This window comes from Aquarana catesbeiana, linkage group LG12 (assembly GCF_042186555.1).
Source record: "Aquarana catesbeiana isolate 2022-GZ linkage group LG12, ASM4218655v1, whole genome shotgun sequence".
Classification (NCBI taxonomy): Eukaryota; Metazoa; Chordata; class Amphibia; order Anura; family Ranidae; genus Aquarana; species Aquarana catesbeiana.
The window spans coordinates 216,358,182-216,372,782 of NC_133335.1; positions in this window are offsets into that span (position 1 = coordinate 216,358,182).

Genomic DNA, 14,601 nt, shown 5'->3' on the forward strand with positions numbered 1-14,601 from the left:
AGCCAGTAGCCAATAGCTGCCCTTGCGTCTGTTTTCGTCCGTCGGACTAGCATACAGACGAGCGGATTTTTCGACCGGACTCGAGCCCGTCGGAAAGATTTGAAACATGTTTCAAATCTAAAGTCCGTCAGATTTTTGACCGAAAAAGTCTGCTGCAGGTCCGATGAAGCCCACACACGGTCGATTTGTCTGCCGGATTCGGTCCGTCGGACCAGTCCGGTCGAAAAGTCTGCCCGTGTGTACACTGCATTAGACTGGTGGAGGAACAAGCAGAACAAGGAGCCAATTGTGAGCACTGCCTTGTAAGAAACTTGCTGATAGAGTGGACCAGAGATGAGCCCATCAGTCTTCTGCTGCTTTTTTGTACTGTCCAGTTACAGGCTAGGGTTGAGGCAAAACCCGTAAATGTTACTTTAGCAGAAAAAAATCAGGTTTCCTCTCCTACTAGTCAGGACTGTGCTGTGTGGCAGAGCTGTGAAAATTTCAAGATTGGATGAACAGGATGAATTAAGGACGACCAGATGAATAAACTGGATAAAGTGAACTGGATGAGTACAATTTCTTTGGCAGGTAAAACAACTCTCTTCTATGTATATTCCATCGGTGTATCCAGCTGCTGTCTGGAGCTCAGATTCATACTTGACCTGAGATCCTGGGATGGTGCTCTGAGATACCAACACACTAACAAACTGATGACCAAGAATTACGGAGGCTGGTGCAAGGATTTCACTGCTGTAATAACCTCCATTACATTCCCCATTTTTGGAACCTATTTTTTGCAACCCATTCACTTTTAGAATGATTTAAGAAAAGTCAAGGGTGCCGCTGCCTTTTCTCCTCCCACCGACCAACCCCCCTTGGGCTTTTCCCTGGTCCCTCCAAGGGGTGACTTCTTGCAAGCAGTGTGAAGATGGGGGTCTTTGCTGCCTCTTCTGATGGTGGAGGAACATTGTGGGGGCCTCTCGGGATCGCTGTGATTGGTGGTGTTTTTGGAAGAATAGCAATCTTTCCAACCGTGGCATGAAATTTTTCTCGTCAACGAATGAGCAAATTCCCCTGAAGAAGACCTTTACCTATACGGGTCGAAACGCGTAGGGATATCATGCGAAACTCTACACAAGTTTACGGCATTTATAATATGTATTGAGTTTACATGTGATCTTCTCACATTGACGAGATGTTCTTTTTTATATGCAAGGATCCAAATTGCTTTTTACAACTCCTAAGCAAATCATGCCCCTATCCCTTTGTTTTGTTACTTCAATATGAATAAAGAATTTCAATTTTTAACTCTGTTATGGTCACTTTGATTGGAACACCTACTTAGCTGCTAAAAAACCCCTTGAGGGATTTTCCATTTAACATACTTGACCTTTTTTACCTAAAATAATGCTCCGTACACACGATCGGAAATGCCGCCAGCAAAAGTCGGATGTGAGCTTTTGGTCAGAAAATGCGACCGTGTGTATGCTCCATTAGGCTTTTGTTGGCGGAATTCCAGCCAGCAAAAGATTGAGGGCAGGTTCTCTACTTTTTGGTTGAAAAAAGTTCCTATCCGAAAATGCATTCGTCTGTATGCAATTTGGACGCACAAAAAATATGCATGCTCGGAAACAATTTGACGCATGCTCGGAAGCATTAAACTTCATTTTCTCGGCTCGTCGTAGTGTTGTACGTCACCGCGTTCTTGACGGTCGAAAGTTCAGAGAACTTTTGTGTGATCGTGTGTATGCAAGGCAAGCTTGAGCGGAATTCCGTCGGAAAAAAACATCCAAGATTTTTCTGATGGAATTTCTGATCGTGTGTATGGGGCATTAGTGTAAACCCTTCATTTTTTTTTTTAAATACCAAACATGTTATACTTACCTGCTCTATGTAATGGTTTTGCACAGAGCGGCCCCGATCCTCCTCTTCTCGGGAACCTCAGCGCTATATTTTTTAATTGAGATATTTCAGAAAAATATATCGCTTTATGGCCACTAGACCCCCCCAGAGCCCAACACGCAGTCCATGGGTTTACCTTTTACTGCCACTGATTCCTAGACATGTGCAATTCGGTTCGTAATGTATAGATTTTCGTACGAATTTGTTAGTACTCATACATTCGGATCAATCATCCGAATAGCTGAAAGAACCAAAATACGAAAAATAAGAAATTACGAATAAGTAAAATAACGAACACGCGAAAATACGAATTTACGAACGGACAAACTTCCGAAACTACGAAACAGTAAAAGAAAGAAAATTACATCCATAACGAAGGATTTGCATTTCGTACTTTCAATCCTTTGTCTGTTCGTAATTGCGTATGTTCGTATTTTCATTCGTGTGTTCGTAATTTCGTTTCTTCGTGTCCTCGAATCGTTCTTTTGAATGGACAGTATAATGCCCCGTACACACGGTCGGATTTTCCGATGGAAAATGTTCGATGGGAGCTTGTTGTCGGAAATTCCGACCGTGTGTAGGCTCCATCGGACATTTTCCATCGGAAATTTCCGTCACACAAAATTTGAGATCTAGATCTCAAATTTTCCGACAACAAAATCCGTTGTCGTAAATTCCGATTGTGTGTACACAATTCCGACGCACAAAAGTACACGCATGCTCGGAATCAAGCAGAAGAGCCGCACTGGCTATTGAACTTCATTTTTCTCAGCTCGTCATACGTGTTGTACGTCACCGCGTTCTTGACGTTCGGAATTTCCGACAAGATTTGTGTGACCGTGTGTATGCAAGACAAGTTTGAGCCAACATCCGTCGGAAAAAAAACATGGATTTTGTTGTCGGAATGTGCGATCATGTGTACGCGGCATAAGTGTAACTTAATATGTATGTTCGTAATTTCGTGTTCTCGAATCGTTCTTTCGAATGGGCAGTGTATTAGTGAGTGATGTATCTTACTTAATATCTTTAGCCAATCATCTTATCACTTTTGTGTCGGAGTCACACGGCATTCCTGAATCTTTTTAGATTCAGTTGAGGAGGAGACGGAGTCCGGTCTTGTGACTGAGGGAGTGGACTGGAGTAAGTACAGGACTTATTAGAAAAGCAAGCATAGGATTATTATTCTTTATTTCCTACGAAAGTACGAATCAACGAAAAAGGCAATCTCACAAAAGTAACAATTACTAAATTACGAGTAGTGTACCGAATAAACGAAAATTATCGTTTAAATTATTATTATTTATATTATTATTTAAATTATTATTATTATTATTATTATCGAAAATTATTATTAATAAACAAAAAAAAATCTAACAAAATTACGAATAATTTCGAATCAAAGAAAATATAACTGTTACGAAAATACAAATGAGTCCGAATATAAAAACTTGCGTCTTACGGAATTACGAATCGTTACGAATCAACGGAAATGTAAAGAAACGAAACAAAACAAATATTTTTGTTGTGCAGATGTCTGCTGATTCCTGTCTTGCATTGGTGGACATGGCAGTGAACTTCCAACTACCCCATCTGCCCCTCCTGCATTTGTGGTCATGGAGGATTACATTGCAATTCTACTGTGGGTAGGGGGTTAATAGTACTGACAACAGTGCTGGAGGTTATTATTGCATCCACTGACACCAGTGTTGGGGGTTATAACTGCATCCACTGACACAAATGCTGGGAGTTCTTATTGTCTACACCAGGGGTCTTCAAACTTTCTACACACAGGGCCAGTTTACTGTCCTGTAGGCTTTAGGGGGGCCCGACTGTGGTGAATGGGAGTAGAAAAGGTCCCAACCTCAGTGGGGAAAAAATAATGCTCTGTCGTTAGTTTCAGTGGGAGCAATTGTGCCTCATCATTGGAGTCCATGGTAGGAATTGTGCCCCATCATTGGTGTCACTGGGCGCCATCGTTGGTTCCATTGGGAGAAATTGTGCCTCTTCATTGGTGTCACTGAGCGCCATCGTTGGTTCCATTGGGAGAAATTGTGCCCCATCATTGGTGTCACTGGGCACCATCGTTGGTTCTATTGGGAGAAATTGTGCCTCTTCATTGGTGTCAGTGGGGGAAATGATGCCCCATTGTTGGTATCAGTGGATGAAATAGTGCCCTGAGGGCCAGATAAAAGCAGGCAAATGGCCGCATCTGGCCCCCGGCCTGCAGTTTGGAGACCATTGGTCTACACTGACACCAATATTGAGGGTTATTATTGCATCCACTGACATCAATGTTGAGGGGTATTATTGCATCCACTGACATAAATGCTGAGGGTTATTATTGTGTCCACTGATACCAATGTTGGGGGTTAATATTGCATCCACTGATACCAATGTTGGGGGTTAATATTGCATCCACTGATACCAATGTTGGGGGTTATTATTGCGTCGACTGACTCCGGTTTTGGGGGTTATAACTGCATCCACTGACACAAATGCTGGGAGTTCTTATTGTCTATACCAGGGGTCTCCAAACTTTCTACACAAAGGGCCAGTTTACGGTCCTGTAGGCTTTAGGGGGGCCCGAATGTGGTGAATGGGAGTAGAAAAGATTCCAACGTCAGTGGGGAAATGTTTGGGATTATTATTGCATCCACTGATACCAAAGTTGGGGGTTATTATTGTGTCCACTGACACCAACGTTGGGAGTTATTATTGCGTCCACTGATACCAATGTTGGGGATTATTATTGCATCCACTGATACCAATGTTGGGGGTTATTATTGCATCCACTGATATCAATGTTGGGGGCTTTTATTGCATCCACTGACACCAATGCTGGGCGTAATTATTGCGTCCACTGACACCAACTTTGGGAGTTATTATTGTATCCACTGATACCAATGTTTTGGATTATTATTGCGTCCACTGACACCAATGTTGGTCGTTTATTATTGTGTCCGCTAACACCAATGTAGAGGGTTATTATTGCATCCACTGATGCCAATGCTGGGGGTTATTACTGCATCCACTGGCACCAATGTTGGGACTTATTATTGTGCCCACTGATTCCAATGTTGAGGGGTATTAGTGCGTCCTTTGACACCAATGCTGGGGGTTATTAAGGCATCCACTGACACGAACATTGAGGGTTACTATTGAATCCACTGACACCACTGCTGGGTGTTATTATTGCGTCCTCTGACACCAATGGTGGAGGTTATTATTATTGCCACTGACACCAAAGCTAGAATTATTGTGCTCCAACTTCTTCAGTGAGCATTGCGATACATTGAAAAAAAGCAGCAGGGCCAAAATTTTTGGCTGTTACGTTACAGCTCACTCATTTTAAATGGATTGCCTAACTTGAAGCAATGCACCTCAATGCACAAAAATGTGCTGCAATTGTGCAACCCTCTGGAAGTGTCAGGTGTTGGGCTTGAGGCTCTCTATAATTTTCAGGTTGACCATCACTGTGCTAGATGGAGATGATGATCATAGGACATCACAGTATTAGAGAAACGTGGGGAACACTTGTGCAGCCTGAATGAATGCTTGTGACATTCGTCAAACAAATGCTTTATTAATGGACCCCTTTGTTTCTTTTAAAAATAACTCAAATAAAAAATGTCCAGCAAATATATTACAATGCAAAATAATTTGTGTTCTTGGCTCTTCTTTAATGTTCCCTATGTAATTCCATTACTCTAGTAATGACCACCCTGTAGACTTATTGCGCTCTATCCACAATGCTAAGAACTTTTTTCTTCCTTTATGTTCATATTTCAAGTGAAAGCTGAGGCTGCGATTCAGCAGGGAGAGCTGGTGTGTGCATGTGTCATTCAGACTCACTTTTCATGTATGACGAGTCAACAGATGCAGAACACCTTCTGTATTATTGATTCTGCTGGGAAACAGGGGGCCACGAGCTGGACCTGTGCTATTTACACAGAAACACAGGCCGAGGAAAGAGACAAGCGCAGAACGGCAGATATAAAACATCTGATATTTCATGACTTTATCCATCTCTCTCTGTGCAATCAACATAGATAACCAACACATACCATTGTGCATTAACGCACTGCTGCCAGCAAGTCAGTAAAAGGTACAAAAAGCTAATAGGGAATGGACCGAGGGAAATGCGGTCTAGGCTTTAGGCTATGTTTGCACTTCTGGCAATGCACAAAAATCATAATCTTAATTCTTAACCACTTCAAGACCACCCCATAACAGATATACTGCTATAGGGCGGCGCTCCTGTTGTGTATGTTTGAAAATATGTTGTCAAAAGTATTGGGACACCTGCCTTTACACGCACATGGACTTAAATGGCATCCCAGTCTTAGTCCATATTGAGTTGGCCCACCCTTTGCAGCTATAACAGCTTCAACTCTTCTGGGAAGGCTGTCTACAAGGTTTAGGAGTGTGTAAGGAAGGGACACACACTCCTTTACACAGGACACAGCTGAGGCTGTCAATCACAGGCTGTGTGCAGGAGCTCCCTTCCCTGTCATCTTTTTTCTCTTGGTGTCAGGAAAACTTGTCAGAAGTGACTCATGCTGATAGCAGAGGAACAAAGCAGCAGACAGAAATGACACTTAGTGCTCTTAATTGAGACAAGTACACACTATAGAGCAGTGGTCTCTAAACTGGGGTGCGCATTCAGCCCCTTGCCTTGCCTTTATCTGGCCCTTGGGGCACTATTTCTCCCACTGATGCCAATGATGGGGCACCATTCCTCCCAATGACACCAACAATGGGGCACTATCCCCCCCCCATTAGAACAAATGATGGAGTGTTGATTACTCCTATTGACGGCATGGCATCTTCTACTCCCACCAGCCACACTCCGGCCCCCCCAAACCTTGAAGGACTGTAAACTTGCCCTTTGTTTAGAAAGTTCGGGGAGGGATATGCTTTGTTCATATTTCATGTCTGAGGTTTACACCTACTGTAAACGATCAATTTTTACTACTTCTGGCCAACAGGTACATCTCCAGCCTCTTGTTCATGTTTACCAAGCTAACCTTAACTACTTTGTTTAAAAAAAAAAAGGGTCCATGTTTTTTTACACGGTTGCATAGCTGAAGCCCAGATGTACCTGAATAATGACAAAATGACGTGGACACTCCTCCTAAATATTGAGTTCAGGTGTTTCTATTGAAGGGTACTGTTAATGTTACAGTATTCAAAGACATTTTAGGCAATGGTGGCTACAATTTTGAGAATGTGCTTTTCTGTTCCAGCATGACTGTGCCCTATAACTAGCTCCATAAATACCTGGTTTGATGAGTTTGGTGTGAAGGAACTTGAGTGGCCTTCACAGAGCCCTGACCTCAATGATACTGAACATCTTTGGTTGAGTTGCAAAACCGAGCTAGGTCTTCTCACCCAACATCAGTACCTGACCTCACGAATGTTTGTTTGGTTAATCTTGGGAAATCTTGTGGAAAGCCTTCCTAGAAGATTGAGGACTCTTATGCCCCGTACACACGGTTGGATTTTCCGATGGACAATGTCCGATCAGAGCGTGTTGTTGGACATTCCGACCGTGTGTGGGCTCTATCGGACATTTTCCATCGGATTTTCCGACACACAAAGTTTGAGAGCAGGCTATAAAATTTTCCGACAACAAAATCCGATCGCGTAAATTCCGACCTTGTGTGGCCTTGTTCCGACGCACAAAGTGCCACGCATGCTCAGAAGAAATTCCGAGACGGAACAGCTCAGTCTGGTAAACTTAGCGTTCGCAATGGATACAACACTTTCGTCACGGTGCAATGTTAAAAATGGTTTAATACAGCGCACTCTCTTCTTCTTTATAATGTGAGAAGAATGAAGTAGTTTTGCTGCTAATATTCACACAGACTTCTCACAAACTTATTTCTTTATTATTTATCGGGATTCCCTTAATATATTTTGATTTGTCACATCTGACCAAAATATTTTTAGTTTTTTTTTTTTTTTAAAGGCAGATTTTTTTTAAATTTTAGGTTTGTATTTTTTCCAAGGCTGATCTTTGTTTTATTTTATTTTTAGTTTTACTCCAGAATATTTTTGTGTGTGTTTTGTGTGTCAAGTTACCACAACACCATTATTATCTTGTATTATTTACTCTCAAGGAGATTGTTTGGTGTTGGTGTCCCTGGTTAATTTCACATTGTACTTTTGAAATGTACCTGAATCCTCACAAACAAACTGTCCTTTTTGAAGGAAAATACACATAGGCAAGTATAATAGAAACCAAAAATCCTTTATTAAGGGCTCAGAACCAAACAAAGAGGGAGGCAACGCTGGATAAACAGCAGAAATTAGCGAAGCCTTGGACCCCCAGGGCAGACATCAATTCTTGAACATCAAAATTGGTGGCCTGAGGAGTCCATATGTAAGGGAGTGAAGTCTGGTCCAGAAGTCCCAGAGATCCGGAAAGCAGCAGATGACATCTGTGTCCCCAGGCTGTGGTACCACAAGAGGCTGCATCTTTTGGCCGACCAGACTGGATCCAGGGTCCTCACTTTCTGGTCTTCCTTCCATGCTTCATTCCGGGCTGTGGCTCTGCTGTTGGAGATGTGGCAGGAGGAGGAGTAGGACCTGGAGGAGGAGGAGGACTAGTAGGACCTGGAGGAGGAGGAGGAGGAGGAGGACCTGGAGGAGGAGGAGGAGGACCACGTGTGAGGTCACAAATGTGGGTATCAGATGTTATTTGGGCCCTCAACCCCTTATTGAGAGCTTCCAACATTAATGACTCACACATGAGTTGTTGTCCCTCCTCCATCCGCTGCATTTTACAGGCAATTATGGCAGCAAAGTCCTCCTCCACAGTGTGTGGTGCTCCCAGGGCCTCTGTAGCCTTCCAAAAGAGGCCTATGGCAGCCTCCTCTAGGGCATTCCTCCTCCTGCCACTTTCTCTTTCCAGGTGTAGGGGAGGGATTGGCAGATCAGGCAGGCGGCTCTGCCCGGCCACCTCCTGGCTGAGACTTCCCTGTGTATGAAAAAGGGACATGATTGTAATGTTTTGCATTATCAATCACAATCATAAATTAGTACTCCAAACTAACATCTAGTTAACATCATTGATTGGACAACCTGAAATATTTAGAGGAATGCTATACCTGGCTCAAGCTGGGCTCCTCCACATGTTGCTGCCTGGAAGGCCCAGGTTGGGCATCAGAAGCCTCAGCTTGGGGGGAAGGAAGCGTGGAAGGAAGACTGGAGAGTGATGACCTGGGTTCAGTCTGACCTGCCAGAAAATGCAGCCTGTCATAGTACCACATCCTGGGGACATAGATGTCATCTGCTGCTCCGGATCTCTGCGAATCCTGGACTTTCTTGCGCTCCCTTACATATGTGCTCCTCAGGCCACCAATTAGGATCTTCAAATAGGTGATGTCTGCCGTGGGGATCACCTGCTTCACAATTTCCAACAATTGATCCAGCGCTGCCTTCCTCTTTGTTTGGTTCTTATAATGTGGGTGGTTGATCTCCCACAGACAAGGCAGCTCCCTGAACATTGAATATTGCCATGAAGTCGGTATCGTTCAAGATATCCATTTTCACTGCAAGACACAACACAAGACAAACCCTAATGTTAGCCAAAACTCTCCTAATCTTGTTACAATATAGGCCTTAATCTAGAAGCAGTATAGGCCCAAGTTTGTCTCTTACCTTCGTTCTTACGATCGGCGCCTCCGATGCTCCTTCCTCCACTCACAGATCGTACGTAATACGCACGCGTGTTACGCTTTATACACACTGCGCATGCGTTTAACTCCGCCCGCCCCTGATGTTCTTTCTAGTCTATTCCCCGCCCCTTTTCATTCTGCGCAGTGGGGGAAGAGCACATGGTGGATACACAGCAGGTGCGTGCTAATTACAGGAAGGAGGAGGAGGAGGAAAGCCCGGATCCGGACACGTCCCGATCCAGAAGGAGATTTAAGGCCTCAAATATGTCCTTTGGGGAGATGTTGGAGATGGTTGACTTCCTGAAGAAGGCCGACTATGATGGGAAGTATGGACCTTACCCCAACCCCAATGTCAGAAAGGCCAAGATCATGGCGAAAGTGGTCAGGAGTCTGCACCGGAATTTCGGGGTACGTCGATCGAAAGATCAGCTCAGGAAACGGTGGTTGGACCTCAAATTACGAGAACATGAGCAGTACAGAAAGATCCGGAGAGTGCTGCAAAAAAGTAAGTAATTGTGCTGTGTTCCTATTCTTTATGTTTATTACATTCGTGCTGCTCCATGTGCTTTTCTTAAAAGTGTACATTTTAAAATGGCAACTTTCATTTTCATGGGCACATTATTCGTTCGTATCAAACAATTTTCTTTCTGCCTATAAAACAGCATTGTTTTGGCCATATGCATTTGGCCACATTTTTTACGCCCTACTTGTATGAAACTAATTTGGTTGTGTAGATGTGTTTGTTACTAGAATGAAATGCAAACTTTGATTCTGTGTAAGGAGAGGACACTGAGCAGCTGTTATCACATCTGGACACTGGAGCACTAGTGTGGGACCCCAGAACACCATTTTTATTAGGGGGGCCACACAGGTGCTCCAGTGTATACTATAGGGGTGACTCCATCTGTGAAGCTTGTACCAAACAGGTAAAGTATTGCAGCTTGACAAAGGACACTGAAAATGCTACATTTTGGAACAAAATTTTGTCAAAATAGACAATTGTACCCCACTTCCAAGCAATGTTTCCTATTTATAGTTCTGCCATCAAATATCTGTGTGCTAAGTATACCATTTTTGTTTTACATAGGGGAGAAAAGACTTGGAGGACACCCCTCATCCAAGGAGACCAGAGCCCCCCCATCTCTGGAAGAAGGGGAAATACCCCCAACCCAAGAAGAGCAGGAGGAGGAAGAAGATGTGGTGGAAATTGTCACCACCACAGGCTCAGGTAAGAGATGGATATTTTTTATACCTGTTCTTCTTTGGTTTCTCTCTTTTTAGGTGATAGTGATGTTGTGGATCCAGATCCTTTCAGATCAGAAAGTGCCCACATCCTGATCGGGGAGATCATGGGGTGTAATTTAGAATTGGAAAACCTCAAGAAAAAAATCAATGGTGTTATTCAAAAAAATAAAAACATCATTGATGTTTTGGGGCGAGTTTAAAACCCCTCCAAATCCCTTTGTTTTTTTGTGTGCTACAATGTTAAAAATGTTTTAGCGATTTTTAGAAAAGCCAAATTTGGAGGATGCACACAGTGTGCCAACATGTGCTATCTGCCATCACGGGAGATCAATGTAGGCGTTTTGGGGGTGTAACCCCTTCCTCAATAATAAAGTAGCTGAGAGGAAGGGGTTTCTCCCCCAAAACACGTCCCTTGATCCCCCGTGATGGCAGCTAGCACATGTTGACATTGGCAAATTGGTGTGCATCTTCCAAATTTGGCTTTTCCTGGGGTGACTTCACCCCATCTGAATGCAATATCAAACACAGTTCCTAAATACTCATGTCTGATATTGCCTTCAAATTCTACCAAATGTAAACTTTGTAAGTTCAAGATTTGTGTCTTTCTTGTTGGTTTTACACAGGCCTGTTTTATCTTAAATGGACATTTCTATTTTTTATAATGCCACCCCAAAAATTGTTATACAACAAACATGTTGGTTTGTTTTAAAAACCTTTTCTAAATGCACATGTGATTATGCAGGTATTAAAAAGATTGTTAATCAAGAATGTGTGGATTATTGTCTCAACGCTACAACACTTTTGTGGTGATGTAATTGCTGCTTTCTGTGAAAATGGGGGTTATTTCCTAAGGGCAAATCTTCTTTGCACTACAAGTGCAGTTTCAGTGCAGTTTCAAGTGCACTTGTAGTGCAAAGTGTCTTTGCCTTTAGTAAATAACACCCAACAGTGCTTTGTATAAGGTTACACAATCACGCCATTTTCAGGACTCACCACAACAAACACAAGCAGTAAATGTCACCAAAGATTTGCTTTTTTTTTGTTTTTATTTGATAAAGGCTTCACAAATTGTCTGGCATATTGATGGCCCCCCTACCCGCAAAGAACTCAAGGTATCTTAACCGGACATCACGGGCACTCAGGGAGGGCAAGCCAGGACGGCCACTTTCAAACGCCATCAGGGTTGTTTAATTTAGAATTCCGGCCTCAGGCCCAACTGAGCCAGCATAGTTGGCAGAATGTTGGCGTAAAAAGTTATGTAGAACACAGCATGCCAGGATTATATGATTAAGTTTATACTCCGCCATATGGATGGGTGTCAGAAATAGGCGGAACCGGCTGGCCATGATTCCAAATGTGTTCTCCACCACTCTTCTGGCTCTGGCCAGCCGGTAATTAAAAACCCTCTGTTCCGGGGTGAGGGTCCTCATCGGGAATGGCTGCATAAGATGGTCCCCCAGCGCAAATGCTTCATCCGCAACGAAGACGAATGTGAGTCCTTCCACATTCTCTTCTGGAGGTGGCAAGTCCAAGCTGCCATTCTGGAGACACCTGTAAAACTCCGTCTGGGCGATGACTCCACCATCGGACATCCGGCCATTCTTCCCTACGTCCACATACAGGAAGTCGTAATTAGCCGACACCACCGCCAACATCACAATACTATTGAACCCCTTGTAATTATAATAGTACGACCCCGAGTTGGGTGGTGGGACGATGTGGACGTGTTTCCCATCAATTGCCCCTCCGCAGTTAGGAAAGTCCCACCGCTGGGCAAAGTGGGAGGCCACAGTCTGCCATTCCTGTGGCATGGAAGGAAACTGTTGAGGAAAACAAAAAAAACGTAGTATTTTTGCACATAAACATGGAAAGCAGATTAGACACAAACATTCTTGGTCAACATTCAGATAACATTTATTAAGGGGAATTTTACAACACCAAAGTATAAGGTACACCTATCATATTCCCCCTCCCACCCCCTCTCATGAGCCATTTCTAACATTATAGGGGGGGGGGGAATCTTGGACAGGTAACCCTCTTCATTTCATTGAGAGATGAATGCCTAAATACAGGGTATTACTTGGAACAGCCCCTCCTTAGTTACACTATTGGCAGCCCACTGGGCAGGTAAGAAGTGTCATAATACAAAGATATAAATACACATTGTACACATTTGAGCACATTTGGACATTCTGCTATTACCTATCAAGAAAATAATAATAGGATACAAAAACTTTAAACAGTACCATTTGAAAGTACACAGGCAGGCCCTTGCACTACATGCTTTGGGGAATTCATACATACATCTGACCACTAAAGAGGTGGGTATAGTGTGTATGGGTTTGGCAAAGTCACCAGATAGATGATTGAGGATAGATAGAGAATTGGTATCAGCTGACTTAGCAGTTGGGGGAGGGAGGGTTCCAAATGATTTGGGAACTCCCCAAAAAAGCCTCTGGCACTCTGTCTGAATTTAAAGCACAAATCAGATTTCTAAACATTTTAGGGGATGTTTGGGGTAAAGCACTACTATGGAGCTAATAAAATACATTGTTAAGTGACTACATGAGGTGAATATAGGGCCAGGAGACCATGCTGACCATGAGACCATGTAAGTGAAGGCAAATATGTATGAAGGACTAAAAAAATAATTACATAAAAATCCAGCATGCATGAGAACAAAGGGGACATTCACAGCATATTCCAATCATGGTAATTAGGGAATGAGGAAAGAAATACAATATATTAGCAAACATTCAATACAATAAAATGTGATATTAAAGGATAAATCTTACCTTCATATACTCCTTCTGCAGGACCTGGATGATGGCAGAACAGGTCTCTGGGATAATGATCCCCAGAGCCTGGGGGGAGATGCCTGTCAACTTCAAGTCCTGCAGGCTTCTCCCCGTCGCCAAGTACCGCAGGGTAGCGACCAGCCTCTGCTCCGAAGTGATGGCTTGCCTCATGCAGGTATCCTGCCTGCTGATATAGGGGGTCAGCGAAGCCAACAAACGGTGAAATATGGGGTCCGTCATCCAGAGAAAGTTCCTGAAATCATCAGGATTATTCTCACGGATCTCACGGAGCAAAGGCATATGAGAGAACTGGTCACGCTGAAGCAACCAATTCTTGGTCCATGAACTCCTCCTCACCCTGTTCATGGACTGGACTTGTGTCAAGGTCAGGACCCCAACACCAAGCCCCCTCACAGCACGAACTCTACGAGGAGTACGTATACGCAACATGGCTAGAAAACGGTCGGCTGCTCAGAACAAAGTAACAGAACGCACTGAAGAACAGCAAGGCCTGTGAAGAGCGACCTGAAAAACAGTAACGAACGAACAAGAACACAATGACAAGTCACGCGGAGCTTGCTTGCACGCACTGAAGAGCAGATACAAACCCACAAGCACAAACTGAACCGCAGAAAACGATCTGAAAGCCACGAGTATGAAAAAGCGCAAATCGTCTCTCACCAAACTTTTACTAACACGGGATTAGCAAAAGGAGCTCAAAGGGTGCCGCGCTTGGTTCTGAACTGGCCTTTTCTAGTCTCGTCGTACGTGGTGTATGTGACCGCGTTGTTGGCGATGGGAAATTCTGACTACTTTGTGCGACCGTGTGTACGCAAAACAAGTTTGAGCCAACATCCGTCGGAAAAAATCCTAGGATTTTGTTGTCGGAATGTCCGATCAATGTCCGACTGTGTGTACGGGGCATTACAGCCAACAATGCAGGGACAACTGTCCGTGGTTTTGGAACGGGATATCCATCAAGCAGATCTATG